General features: G+C 48.6%; 1 protein-coding gene across 5 annotated transcripts in view; it reads right to left on the bottom strand.

The window, feature by feature from the left end:
- KHDRBS3 (KH RNA binding domain containing, signal transduction associated 3) overlaps positions 1–15246 on the bottom strand; it is a 96593-nt gene that overhangs the window by 70787 nt on the left and 10560 nt on the right. The window contains exon 1 of one of the 5 annotated variants that reach the window (XM_036233056.1): positions 1605–3765. The exons of the other annotated variants lie outside the window; for them this stretch is intronic. The gene's annotated coding sequence lies outside the window, so the exon portion shown is untranslated. Of the gene's footprint in view, positions 1–1604; positions 3766–15246 lie in introns of those variants that run through there. 5 annotated transcript variants of the gene reach the window in all.

The raw sequence follows: 15246 nt of genomic DNA, 5'->3' as shown, positions 1-15246 counted from the left end.
TGCAGGGCCAGGACGGGCGTGTGGAGTCACAGGGGGAAGCCGCCGAGCGGGACGGAGCCAAAGACAACCACGCTCTGACCTCGTCTCCCCGCTGCTGACCTCCTGCAGGTGACCTCCACTGGGGAAGCACTGACGGCCGGAAGCCAGAGGGTGGGAGTGTCTGCCGGTGGGGTCCCCGTGCCACCCCCATCAGCCTCCTGGGGACGCAGCAGAGTGGAGAGCGGCCGGGAAGAGGAGCTGGTCCGACAGGAGGCAGCTCTCCAGCCCCATGCCTCTGGCACGCCGCAGGGTCCTAGACAACGTTTCTGACGCCTTCTTGACGTCTGAGAATTTCCCTCTGAGCTTATCACACAGCAAAATGCTGAAAAGCAATGGGCACTGTGTTAGAGACTGCTCATTATTGCTTTGTTGACAATGGTTCACCAAGCAGAGGGATGTGTGTTTGATTTACTTAGAGTCTCTCTTTATTCTCATAAATGTACGGTGGTGCGCCCCCGTTTTGCAGGAGGAGATCCTGACGACCGAACAGCAGAAGCTGGCCAGTGGTTAGACAGTTCCTAAGTGGCAGGGGCAGGATTCACACTCGGGTATGTGTAACATCAAAGCCCGTCCTGTTAGCTGTTTAAAGCTATTTGATAAAAACGTGTGGAAGGGTTAGAAAAGTAGAACTAAATAATGCACATTGGCCGGCACGACCCGGTGCCGGCGTGGACGGGGACTGGTAAATGACGCCCCCTTTCCCCAGCCCCTGAACTCTTCGCAAACTCATCAACGGACAGGGCTCGGCTTGGATCTAACGAAACGAGAAGACCTCATCAGAATGACAGTACCTGCATGCTCAATATTCAGAAATCTATTCCAAAATAATACAACGGCCCACTCGGAGGATTTAAATTGATCTTAAAAGAGATACGAATAGTGTTCACAGCCATTGCAAATTCTATTTGACAGATTACTGAAATGGTACTGTGGCTGCTGGTCTGAAAAGAAATTTTTTTTAACCTCCAACATGACAAATGTTTTCACTAAGGAATTATTTTATTTAAGCAATCCAAATCTAACTGAACACCTATTAGATCCAAATCCGAGCCAAACACACTGAAACCTGCCCAGACTAGATTGATTCATACAGCTCACCATCTTGCAAATAATATTCCATAAACAGAAATAAATAGCTGGGCAGGGCAGGGATGCATATCACTGTCTAATAAGCACGAATAAGCTCATCATAAATGCATATAAATATACCATCCAGGGAGCAGGGAACAACAGCCGAGACTCTAAACATTAAGAATGTTTGGAAATGAACTACTTTTATAAAGGCAGAACAAATATCTGTGCACAAAACACCCTTCAATTTACATACAAAACATAAGAAAAAGAGGCCAGGAGTTCTAGCAGTCCTGAGCAGCCCAATCTCGTGGTCATTCGAAATAACTCAGGATTATTCTTTCTAACTCAAGGCATTTGTCCAATGAAGATCTGGTAAACCCAAAGGCTAAAGAGAGAGAACAGTGCTCCAGGTTCAAGTTCAGAAGGACTCAAGTCAAGATGAGAGTAACAACTAAAGACTGAAAAAAACAAAACCTAATTTTTAGTCGTACCTGCCCAAGGGTTAACCACGCTTCTCACTTTTGATTGCAAACATCATTAAGCATACAGGAGAAGACCGGCTTTCTTAAACAATTATCAGGCTCCAGAGGTCACCAATTAGGACCCTGCAAGGATCTGAATTAAAAAAGTTTTATGATTAGGTAAAGTAATGATCCAAGACAGAGATTAGTTTTGTTCGGACGGCACTCATTACGAAACCCATTTCCTTTGTGTGAAGATTCGATGTCTTTCCCATTTACCCTGCTGGCATCGTTACACGTCGAGATAGAAATATGATTGTGCTAACGATGTTCTACAACAGCCATACAGCACGGGCCTTTTGCTCTACTGACACTACCCACGAATATTTTCCACCAGTTAGATATACAGTAGTACAGACTCGACAGGTATGACCGACCATTCGAAATGAATTCGAAGCAGGATATAATCAAGCTATGGCTATACAATACATAGCACGGGGTGAGAGTAATCAAAGGAAGATAATCTTGAAGCCATTAAGTCGTATTTTTCATATGATGATTATGTACAGGGTCACTTTTGTAAAAAGAATCTAAAAATAAATAGCATGAGCAAGGACCACGACTGGATCCCAAAGAACACGCCTACTCTGATGCTGTTTCAAAGCAGTAGCAACGAAACCGTAAGAGATGCCAGAATAAGAAACATGGCTAAAAAATGTGCAGTTTAAGGTTAGTACAAAACATACACAAAGCCTAAAACTCCCATGTTTTCCTCATAACTCAATGTTCTTCTAAGCTACCTGAAAACTGCCAAATAGGCATAAAAAAAAAAAAAAACTTTTTAAAAACAAAATATAATTACAAGAGAAACATGTTTTTTCACTTAAGATTTAATCATCATGATAGAAAACAATCTGCATACACTTCAATAGTCATAGCCTTGGAGGACAAGAAATATCTCAACCTGAATACATACGATTATTGAAAATGAGGACAACTTCCCAGGTCTATTTAAAGCCAGGGAGAGTCATCTGAGCAGGTCCTGCTCGGGTCCCCTTTCACACACTCCTTCTCCTCAAGAGTCAGGTGCTCTCTCTTCACAGCAGACATTCCCACTGGGGCTCTTCTTACAGACATTTGTCACGTTGGGCATAGATCTTCACATTCTAGATCAAGACGTACATTAAAACCATCGAGGGATCTTATATAAAAAAAGGACCCACACTAAGGCTGGTCAATAGCATTTGTTTGCTTTCACTTGTTCCTTCAACCATAAAGGATGCAGTTAATCGATTATGCACTCCAGTGGATTCCACTTGTCAGATCCACTGATGGCTGGCTGATCTACTTACTCTAAGGCTGAGAACGCAGATTACCTGTTGCTTCAGGGAGCCGCGCCACCTGGGCAAGGGAGACAGACTCAAAGCATCAGCACGGAGCCTCGCTTTGACTAGCACCAACAGTGAGTGCCTTCGGTTGACATCCGTGTGTCTCCCAGTCTCTTGTCCTAAACACGGGAGGTGGGATCATTTGTTGGTCAATACTACAGACGAGGAACCTGCTGAGACTGGAAGGGTGACCTGGAACCTGGAGAAGGGCCCCCTTGGACCAGTTTCCAGAACGCTCCAATTTTTATAGCAACAACGGTTGTTGGCCCACCAAAGGGCCTCAACACAGACAGACACAGAGTCCAGCTTAAGTATCGTTATTTCATGGGAGGGTGGAAGTGGGGGAAGATGATTAGGGAAAAAAAAAAAAAAGTTATCTAAAAAGGTTCTGTAAGGGAAAAAATATGGAAAGAAGTTAAAAGGCACAGTCTAAAAAAACCAGCTGAGGTAACTGAAAATTCGTATCCTAATGGATGAATGTTAAGGAGGGAATAAAACTTCTATGCAAATATTTTTGTATGTCACGTGAAAGAGGGATTCGATTTTGTCAGGGGAGATTTCAGGTCCGTCCCGCAGAGCGCTGTCCAGCACACACGGGACCCGCCGGGCAGCAGCAGCACAGAGAGGCCCTGCGTGCAGAAAGCCACGCTGCTCTTGGCCACATTCCCGGTCCCCAGCTCTGCACTATGAATGCAACGGTGACACCTGAGGGACTTTCAGGAATACCGGGGTTTGAGTTCACCGAACTGGAGGTCGCCTCCCTCCACTTCCACCGACAGACCATCCGTGCCGGTCACGAAGCGATGGCCCCCCAGCCCCACGCACACCCCTCCGGCCCCCTCTAAAAGCTGGGCAGGGGTTCTGCAAGCCGTCGCTCTCCTCCGCCAGTGGCTCCCTAACGGGCCCGCAGCGGGGCGCACGGGGGGCTGAGGCGGCTTGCTCCTCCCCGCTCTGCTCCCGGGTCCCCGCTCTGTTCCCCCAGCATGCCGCCGGGGATTCCACATTCCAGCGGTGACAGTGATTTCTCCGCAGGACCCCCGGCCCCCTGAGCTCCCGCTTCTCTCGTAGCCAGAAAACGAGGGGTTGTGGCAGGGCCACCGTCGGCAAGCTGGGACAGCGCCCAGCGGGGGGTCGGAGGCTCCCAGCCCCTCCCGTCCTAACTCAGCCCGGGCTACCGGGGGACTCGGGTTTCTTACTCGCCCTTCCGAAACCCAGGTTCATAACCTGTGAAATGGGCGCAGGAGAGAGCCGGGCGCGCCCTGCGGCCGTGTCCCGCGGCTTCCGTTCTGACTGATGACTCAGCGTCTGTCCGCTGCGACCGGCGCCAAGGCAAAACCACTTTAACAAACGAGCCCCAGAAAGGCTGTACAGGAATAAAAAACTCAACCGAGAAAGCCTGGCCGCGGGGCGTGACGTACGGCGCGGGGAACACACGTTGCGGAAAGGGTGGCGCCGCGTGGGCCTGGCCTTCTCGGGAGGACTTCGCAAGCCGCATAAATGTTGAATCGCCACGCCGCACGCGCGGAGCGAATGCAATACTGCATGTCGGCGGGAATCGAAAAATAAAAAGTTATTTGTTCTCTTTTTTAAAGAGTGGCTTTTGAGACTCTCCACAGGCCCTAGGAACTTCCTACACCAGAAGATTGAGGCGATATTAAAAGGTTCAATAATTCATGAAAAGTGTGCAAGACACTGGTACAAATGCCAATGAAAAGACCCACATGTTCTGTGTTCGATCTCAGGCCAGAGGCTGAAGGCAGAAAAGAGTGAGAATTGCTACCCAATTACTGCCAGGAGCACCCCAAAATGTCTTCCTGTGACCACAAAGTCATTTTACTCTGAGACTAAGAATAAGATGTTACAGAAAATTCTGTTACACACACACAAAAAATTCCCTACACTACAACTTTTCTAAAAGATGGGAAGCAAAGGATTGATGAGCTACATTTTTTGACGACTGGTAAAACAGATAAAAATCTTACTGAAGGATGGGTAAAAATGTATGATTCCCCATTCATTTCCCCCTAACCCTTCCAGCTCAAAGCTGTTGGATTTATTCCTCTTTCCTTCAGATGCATTCAGATCTCGTAAACATTCTTCGTATCTTTTAAGTTTCTTGCTCAATAGCTACATTCGATTTTTCTGGAAATAACTTTTACAATTCGTAGAATGATATGTTCAAAGAAAAAAAAAAAAACTCTGCTGGAAGCAAGTACCATGTCGAGCTTGATGCTTTACGTGGCCCTTTGAAAGTCTTAACGGCATCACACATTTCTAGGCTCACGTATGTTCCAAGCCTTACATTCTAAGAAAGAAAACGTTACAAAATAAAGGAAAACGGGCTCGGAATTCACCCAGTACTGTTTTTGTGTTTGTGTGTTTTGTAAATTAAGTGTCTGTCAGGCCATAAACCATACGGGGTGCAGTTTAGCGAGAGGAGGAGCCGGGAGTTGGCATTTATTGAGTGCCTACTGAATAAGCCCACGGACACATCCTGGGCACGTTTAAATATGCTCCGTCTCAATTATGGTTTGCGGGAGGGAGGCAAACACAAGAGGGTCCTTTCTTGCCTTTCAAGCTAAGAAGCGTAACAGGACCCGAACCCACATCTGATTAAAGGCCCATGTTTTTGGCTACGGCAACCATATTCCATTCTTCGGTGAGAATCCTTCATCCAAGTGTGATATACTTAAAATCAGCGTCCCTTAGTTCCTGGTTAATCATTTACTCATCTTTCAAAAGTAGTCACTCCATGCCACTCTGTAGTATTGACCATAATTGTGTACATCTGGCTTAATCATGGCTCAGTTTTAACACCCAGAATGGTGCCTCGCGTGTGACAAAAAAGTCTTAAGCGATCCTAAGACTGGAGTTCCCTGCTGGGTTTTGCCATGAACTTGAGAAGTGACCTTGACCAGCTCCAAGTCTTCCGGTTGGTGTGTTCCATTTCTTCCAGGAACTGTCTCCTGAGCTCTCTACTTCTTCCCACCCCTGCTGCGGCCTACAAGTTAGGCACTAACTTGTCCTCCCAGAAGAGGCTGGGGTGACTTCCGCTTCCTTTCCCGACGATTCCTCTTCAGACCGGCCTTTCTTCCTGCCCCCGTCAAAACCTACGTCTAGAATCTTCCATCGACCCATGACTCCCTCAGTCCTTCTGACAAATTCAGGTTTCGCTGGTGACTCAGGGTCCCTTCCTATTCTCTGGGAACAAGGGGCTGTGAGTGACATAGTGTGCGGTGGTCTCACCCACACTGTAAGTGTTTCACCATTACTTTCTTTTCATCTAATCTTTTATCAAAATAGAAAAAAAAAAAGAAGATTATAACCAATCTACTACCAGATCCTCAACAATAAACTTTTCTCCTGCTGGCCACTGTATCACTTTTGACTGAACTGTTCTCTCTTCTTCAAGTCCTTTGTCCGTGTTTTTAGGGCTAAGTCTGACCTGCCTTAGCAGCTGCAGTAATTTTCTTCAGTTAAGTAAAGAATCATTAAATATGAAAGCATGATTTTCTGTTAAAAAAAAAAAAAATCCTGACGGTAATTGTAGGCATTTCATAGTAGTTTAAACCACAGAACTAACAAAGGTAAACTTTATTTTAAATGTTAACGAATATTCCCTGTTTCATCTTAACTTTGTGGCAGTGTAAGGCGGGGCAGGACCTCTGGCATGGGGACAGACTAGATAGAGGGAAACTCCTTAAAAATATTTTTCTCTGCCATAATATGAAGTCTCCTTGATAAAATAAAAACGCAGAGTCGATCTCTTCCCCTGGATAAAAACTCAGGAAGAGAAAGTAAGAGAAATGAGTTTAAGACACTTGGAAGTGTTTCCAGAGTAAATCTTCATAATTTCTTAAAATGCAATGAAAGTAAAAACTAACATGTGTAGATACAGGGCCATAACAAAAATATGACCTGTGCCTATATAATGTGTCTAAGATTTCATATCTTCGAAAAGAGGAAATTATAATGAAGACAAAGTTACAGATAACGGTTGCAATTTCCATTTCATATAAAGAGAAGCATACTAGAGCATTTCGGGTTTTGACAGCATTGAGGTGGCTCAGTAGAATGAATGATTTAAAAATAGGAAGAAGTAGATTTAAATTCCATTTCTTTTTAAAAAAAATTAATTAATTAGTTAACTGTAATTAGTTTCAAGCATACAGTGCATGGGTTAGACATTTATATAGTTTATAAAACAAGGCCTTCCCGCGAGATATCGCCCTTGATTGTCAGAGCGAGGGAGAACAGTCAGAGAGCTAGGCGACTTGATCTGAGGCACAGCGGATAATCGGCACGTCACCGGGGTTTTAAGCCGGGATTGGCTGGGCAGGGTCGCCCGACGGCTTCCACTCAGGAAGCGTTTACGAAGCGTCGCCACGCAGAGGAACGGTCCGCACGCCGAGCGCGCGGGAGCGTCCAGGCCCGTCCCCCTCCCGCTGAGCTGTCCCGGGGTGCGGCACGCGGGCGCTGCCCACGCTTCGGGCAGCAGCGGACGCCCCGCTCCCTGTGGGGTCGCCCGTGACCAGCAGCGGCCCAGCCTCAGGCTCGCCACCCCTGACTTCCTCTAACCTCTAGATGCCGGATCAAAATAGTAGGACAGGTAAGGCACAATTTTTTTAAGTGTTTTTCCTAATAAGCCCCCAACTTCCTCCCTGCCAGGCTGCAGGAGCTGTTCGCAATAAGAATATTTTCACAGTTCAACAACTGAACAACACATGATCCTTCCTACAAGCCATTATGCATACATAATAAAGCGGATTACTCAATAATTTGGCAACAATAAAAAAATCTAAAAATTCACTTCCCCTTAGTTCTGTTTTTTTAGATCAAAATGGCAATAACCTCTCCTTAGCGAAAGCATCATCAGTATTGGCAATCAAACATACGTAACTATGTAATAAATACGCAACTTTACACGAAATTATATTTTCATAAAAACACATTTATAAATGACATATAAATATATGTGTGACAAGTTCCAATGATGTTAAAACAATCCTCTAAGCCCAGCACTAAGAATTATAAGGATTCTCCCAGTCACTCGCGGGGCGATGTCCAGTTTCCGTCGATCAGTACAGCTCCCCAGACGGAGTCCCGGGAAGACGATGCCTCTGTCTCGTTCCCTCTCCTTCCCTCGCGTGAATTCCTCACCCTTCCAGAACCGCCGTGGCCCGTCGGGGTTCGCCGACTCGGTGGTATGTGCTGTTCCCTTTCTCTCTACTCCCGTTCGATCGCGTTTAAGCTCCAAGCCCAGTCCCAGCTGCACCATTCCCGCGAGGTCGGTGTTCTGCGCATTCCTGTGAGTTCCGCCCTGCCGGCATGTGGCCGCACGTGACAGTGACAAGGCAGATGACGCTTTGTTTTCCTTGTGTCTTTCTCACATCTATGTGCATCTCGAAAGCAGAGTGTCATCTCGATCGCCCTCCCCTGCCCTCCCCTCCCCAGCTCTGCCACGGTCTCTAGTATAACAGGTAGTTAATGAATTCACTCATTCTACAAACATTTGACACCCGCTATCTGCTAGGAAATCAACACCGAGCAGGAGACACGACACACATGTCCCCTTGAACCTTAAATGTTAACGTTAAACGTATTAACCACACCAACAGATGGTGTCAAATGATAAACAAACTGAGACATTGCACGTAAATATTGAAGTGATTTTAAGCGCTGAGAAAAATTAAAGAGGAAGAATAAAGGAAGAAAACTTTTTACGTAGGTCTAAAGGTTCAAGGTAAAAATATCAGAAGAGAAAAAATCATATATCCAAACAGATTAGCTTAAGCTGCCCTCTTCTAGAAAAAGAGAGGAAATAAAAAAAGTCTAATTGCGTTCCTTTCACCAGAGATGCTTTTGAAAACAAGACTTGTGTGCAGTATGATTCATGTTTGATCAGATCTGATAATAGTATTTCTGCAAATCAATTTCTGTCACAATTGAGCACCCCAATTCATAATAAATACACACCATATAAGAATGGGTTTTGCTACATAGGTAAACATCGTCATTATTATCCAAATTGTGTTCACACACTGAAAACATCTGGGAGACAAAACCCAAGACAAACGCATCTAAACGTGCACAGATTACAAAAAAATAACTATTAACACTCCTTCCTAGTGGTGCTCAGAAAGTCATTCAATTCCATGAGCGAGACCTGGGTTTAAATGTGTTTCTGACACTTAACTGCCACCACCCTATGCAAGTTACTTAACCTCTTTTAGAAAGCAGAGATAACATCCACCCCACCTGCTGGCAAGCCTCTAATTTCTGGGAGAAGTCTAAACCGCCTCCCATTCCCCCTCCACCCACAAACAGGAGCTCATACACAGGGGGAAATGGACTTCCTGTAGACAAAAGGAGGCCACCACCCGTTAAATATCCATTCACCCCAAAAGCCCACTGAGCATTTTCTACATACCAAGCACTGCTTTGACTGCTGGGTGCCCGGAGACAGTAATACAAAGACCCTGCCCTCGCCGAGCTTACTTCTGCCGAAGGGACGATGATTTTAGAGAGAAAAAACAAAGGGTCATAAATGACACCGGAGAGGTACGTGGGTCCGCCACCCGCTGTCGCACTGACCTCTGCTTTGCGTTGCTCCTCAGACCGCGAAGTCAGCATGCTGACTGGCCCGGGATGACCTCGGGACTGTACCGCCACCCTCGGAAAGCTAAGTGCAAAGCAAAATGGGGTGCAAGGGCCACTCTTCCCCGGAACGCTGCTCTCCCCTCTCTGGGCCCAGGGTCCAGGCCTACCTGGCTGCTCAGCACAGGTCGAGAACAAGGACACCAGGTAGGATCCAGGAGCCAAGGCCTTTGGTGGTAATAACAGGACCCGCGCCTAGTGTATCTTTGCAAGCCATACATTTTGAGGGCGTAGGCAAAGAAAAAAATTTTAGAAACCAGGGATGCCAATCAATCCCGAGTACCTCAGAGTGCTAGTAAGAATCTCGAAAGAAGTAACAAGTGAGAATCTTCAGTAAAAACACTGAAAGTGATGTGCAAATGGCATGACGACATCATCACCAACATGTAAAGCATCACCTCACCGCCACGACCACCAGCATCATCATCACCACCACCAGCATCATCACCATCACCATCATCACCATCATCATCACCACCATCATCATCATCACCAGCACCAGCATCACCACCATCATCACCACCACGACCACCAGCATCATCATCACCAGCATCACCAGCATCATCACCATCATCATCACCATCACCACCACCAGCATCATCATCATCATCATCACCAGCACCAGCATCACCACCATCACCATCATCATCATTATCATCACCACCATCATCATCACCAGCATCATCACCATCATCATCACCATCACCACCACCACCACCACCACCAGCATCATCATCATCATCATCACCAGCACCAGCATCACCACCATCATCACCACCACGACCACCAGCATCATCACCATCATCATCATCATCATCACCATCACCATCATCACCATCATCATCATCACCAGCACCACCACCAGCATCATCATCTTCATCATCACCATCATCATCATCACCAGCACCACCACCAGCATCACCATGTTCACCATCATTATCTTCACTGTCATTTAGTTATATTTACGCTTGATTATATCAATGAAGAATCACTGATATTCTAGAAATTAACTTCACCAAAAAAATATGAAGCTGCCATTGGAAACCTTACAAAAAAACTTAATTTCCTGCAGTAAGCAAAGCAAGAGCTTAGATGAGAACGTGGCTCTGACCACTAAGCAAGTAACCCGACAGAAAGGAAATCCTTATCATCTCCATGCAAACTAGCCATCGCATTATCTGATGGGACGCCAGGTGCCCCATCCCCCTCGGTCACACCACAGTCCTCCCTAAGCCTCTGCTCTCCTGGCTAAAACGCCCCCGTGCACCCCGCAGACGGCTGGCGAACTCTCCCTGCCCTTCGAGGTCCAGGCGAAAAGCGCCGCCCCTGTGGCCTCCCGTCCCCTCCCGGCTCATCGTCTTCTCGCCAGCGGCCTCGGCGCTTTCGGTGTCCGGGCATCAGACGTCTTTCGTCGAAGGCGTACGGCACGCCGGTCCCTGCGGCCGGTGCCGGGGACCCGGCAGCGAGCGGACGGCATGCTGCCCACGTGGCCGTGCATCCCAGTGGGGGGAGACGGGTGATGAACGGGTCATTCGCCAGACGGCCAAGGAGCCCTGGAAGAAAGCTGACCTGGACCTGGGAGGGTGCGTTTGTGCCCAGCATTTACCACGCTGTCCACCTCCTAGACTTCAGTTCCTCACGTCAGGGACTGTTTCTTATTCGTCTTCACTACCTGCCCCCCCACACCCCCCGGCAATTAGCACAGCACCTGACAAATCCAAATAGTAAAACAGTAGTAGTAGTAGTAGTAGTAATAGTAATCATCATCTTCATCATCATCTTAGCAGCTTAACATTAATCAAACGACTCCCTACCAGGTAATAAATGCTTTACCTACGTTAGCATATTTAATCTTTGCGACAATCTTTTGAGACAGTGCTTTTACTGTGTTGGACATTTTACCTCGACTGAGGAAATGTAGGTAGGGAGGGTGTGAAGGACTGGCCCCAGGGCACGGGCTGGCGTGGAGGTGTGGCCGGAGGGGTTTGAGGTGTGGCGGGAGGGGGTTTAAATCCAAGCATCTGACTCCGGAAGCCTCAGCCTCGATCACTATCCAAATGCTGGACATTCACAGCCTTCTTACATCGCAAGAGACCGGAACGGGCGTTTGTGCGTGACAGTCTGTGTGAAAACCTCCTGTGTGGTCTAGGAGCCGAGTCCCGACAGCCCCGGACAGGCCGGGAGGACGAGCGGATCTGGGCTGGACCCCGTCACACCCAGGTCTCCTGGGCCTGGGCGGGGGAGGGAAACTCAGGTCTGGGGGGACAGCAGGGGCATGTCGGGGATCCGGGCAGGCGGCGGAGCCAGGCGCCTGAACAGGCCGCCTTCGTGGCGAGGGGCACTGATGGAGAAAAAGCCCAGCCACGCCAAGTCAGAGAACCAAGCTGATGCTTACACTTCATACTATTTAGCTCCGACGACTAATTAGCTTCCAAAAGTCCACAGTACAGAAAATGTCCCTCCGCCCGCCCCCCACAGCCACCATGATGACCAGGTCTCAGCCGCAGCCTGACAGCAATGCCAAGGCCGTGCAGGCGACTGTGAACCACGGCATGTGCGCGGCGGCCGCGCACCAGGGGCGGAGGCTCCGGGCATCCACGGCCTCCCGTACCACGCTGCAGCCCGGCAGGGCTCCACGGCCACGCCAGGCGCCACGCACAGGTCCCGTGTCCTGGGATGACAGACAGCTCCTGGGCGGGGCCGCCGTGCCCTGTGCGCTGGGCTTCACCACGGCGCTTACCACTTGCACCGTGAATGTCTTTCAATTTGGCGCCTCCCACCGAGCTGAAAACTTCCAGCGGGAACAGAGAACTGGCCGGCTCGGTGTCCCAGCACTCGGCCAGCCTGCGGACGGGATCCTTGCTGGATGGACTGAACATCCCCCAGCCTGCAGGGAAGGCTGGAGAAACACGCACACTCCCGGGCTTTGCCCATGGCCTTTCCCCCGAAGTCCGGACAGCGATTTCCACAAAGGATCTCGAAGTCTGAAGGCTGCCCAGCAGATTTCGCTATTCCTGTGCCATGCCACTGACGCCCCAAGCCTGAAAACGGGGGCTCTCTGCTCTGCATCCTTCATCGGAAGTGATCTGGTTCTCTAACGAAGGCCAGTGAGCCACGAATCCACAGACGGCTTTCTAAGTAAAAGCCCCAGTAAGCACCTCAGGTGCGCGAACTTTGTGCCTGGTCCTCTGCGCTGGGCTCCGGGGGAAGAAGCGAAGTGGCCCGTTCGCCTCAAGAACCTTGGAGCGAGAGGCAACTAACCTTCCGAGAGCCTGCCACCTCCAAGCACCGCAGAGTCTCTCGCAAGCACCGCACAGACCAAGAAACCGAAGCGCGTACCACCCAGGTAAAGGGCCGGAAGAAAGTGCGAGACAGAACAGAATCCACTACTAGGTTACGTGGCTTTCTTTTCTTGTCCCTTGGTATTCGGAGTCATGGCGGACCATGTAAATACAGGGCAGGGGATGGGGGAGGGGGTCCCCGTTTGCTCGGAATCGAGGGCACACCAAGCGATGGGCAGGTCCCTAAAAAGGAGAGAAATTCCTTCCTCCACGAGCCTCCGGGAGTCAGAGACAGACGGGCGGACATGGAAATGCCATTTCCTTTCGACGGCACTGTTCACTCTTAACAAAACGAAAGCCGTAAAACTCAGTCACCGAACCGGAACCTCGCGCGGCCCCGCAGGGCGCGGGCGGGGGAAGGCGGCCGCGGGCCGGCCTCCTCGTCACCGCAGCAAGCCGCCGCACGCGCCCTGGACGCCCTGCCAAGACGCGCGTGGAAGCCGCTGTTCCGGCTCCTAGAGAGAGGGCCGAGCGACGTTCGGAGCTGTTCTCACCGCCAGACGGCCTGCCCACAGCAGAAAAACCGCTCCTCGACGGCGAGTTCACAGCTGAGGGCAGATTTTTGGAATTTAAGAAGAAGAAGAAAAAAAAAGGCAAGCGGTAATTAGAAGTCTGAGCTGCTTCAGAGTCGTGAGATGCCGCGGGTCTTTGTCTCCTGCCGGCAGCTGTGATCGCTCTGGAGCCTGGCCCGTCTCAGTGCCCATGACCTTGATCGCAGTCAGTGATCCCGCCAACAGGTGGGCCTTCCTAATGACGTTCGCCCTCCGACAACGGGCTCACTCCCCCCACAAAAACCCGCTTCTCACTGCTGGGAGGAAGTCCTATTTTTGAATAAACCAGAGCAAGAAATCACATTGAGAAGACTGTGAAAAAACAAACCTATTCTGAGACAATAAAAGGAGTATAATTTTGAGATTTTTCACCCAATCGATTGGAGCTGGAGTTCTGCCTTTCAGCGAAGACCACGCTAACTGGAGTCAAGCGGGGCATGTGATGCTTCTGCCTTGAGACAAAAAAAAAAAAAAAAAGGTAACCATTTTATCAGGACACGAAAAACAGTCTCAGGAGTTTCACGAAATTCTTTCTCTCTCGGTATTGCTTTGTACATTGTGCAAATGTTTTTAAAAGACTCATCTTGCAAACAAGGACCTCGACAGATCGACAAGCCACAAGAAATCAATATTTGAAAGCTCCACAGAAGAGAAATGCATGGTCTGCAACAGAAACAGCTAACAGTGATCATTAATTCACTCGGCCACATAACTGTGATTGTGTCCTACCGTGGGCGGCATGGGTAAGCAGAGGTCAGGCCTGGTCCCTGCTCTCCAGCGGCTCAGAGCTAGGAAGGGGCAGGCAGAGGAAAGGGGCTCCCAATGGCCAAATCTGGGGCAATTCAAGCATCGATTTACATGATGACAGTAAAGGATGACAAGCATTCGAATTAAAGAAGAATCTCTGAACTTATACAGGTAGATAATGATGGAAGGAAGGAGGGAGGAAGAAGGAAGAAAAATGACCATGATTCTGCTTAGCAGAATGTCAACCATTGAATTAGATGGAATGACCGAGTTAGAAAATTACCATTTTACAACATCGCAGTAATAATGAATCCAGGTAAGAAACATTAACGGGGACTAAAATTTGTGCAGGAGAGAGTAATGAGGTACAGAGTATTTACCTAGTTGCACAATACCTCCCTCTCCCCCAAAAAAGAGCTCATTAATTACAAAAGGAAAATGGTAACTTTACAGTGAAAAGAACCATCACTCCCCTTAACTAAGTAATCAAACTTCACGACACCAGAAACGGGGTAAAGTGACGCTGAGGCCATGCGCCTCCTGACAGCGTCACCTCGGTGGACTTCTTGCCAAGAGGGCAAAACACGAGTCTGTCTGAGGGAAACCTCGGGCGGCCCAAAGTGAGAGGCGGTCCATGAAAGCCGGGCCCGCATGCCATTCGAACAGGCACGTCAGGAAAGGCCAAGGAAGACGGGCACTCCTCCGTTCTAAGAGACTAAAGGTACTGACGGCCAAGTGCAAGGTGTGGTCTTGAACTGGATCCTGCAGAAGACAAGACTGGGAACAACAGGTAAGATTAGCATGTGGACTGTGGATTAGGTAACAGCTAGAAAACCACCAGTAATTCTCTGATTTGACCATGGTTATCTGTGACTACAGTTATCTAAGAGAAGACCCTTATTCTTAGAGAACACTGGCCAAGGCACTTAAGTATTTCCAGAGTGAGGAGAGAGAGAGACACACCTCACTTCCAAAGGAGTCACAAAAA

This window comes from Rousettus aegyptiacus, unplaced genomic scaffold (genome assembly GCF_014176215.1).
Source record: "Rousettus aegyptiacus isolate mRouAeg1 unplaced genomic scaffold, mRouAeg1.p scaffold_m13_p_15, whole genome shotgun sequence".
NCBI lineage: Eukaryota > Metazoa > Chordata > Mammalia > Chiroptera > Pteropodidae > Rousettus > Rousettus aegyptiacus.
This window is presented reverse-complemented; position numbering and strand designations above follow the sequence as displayed.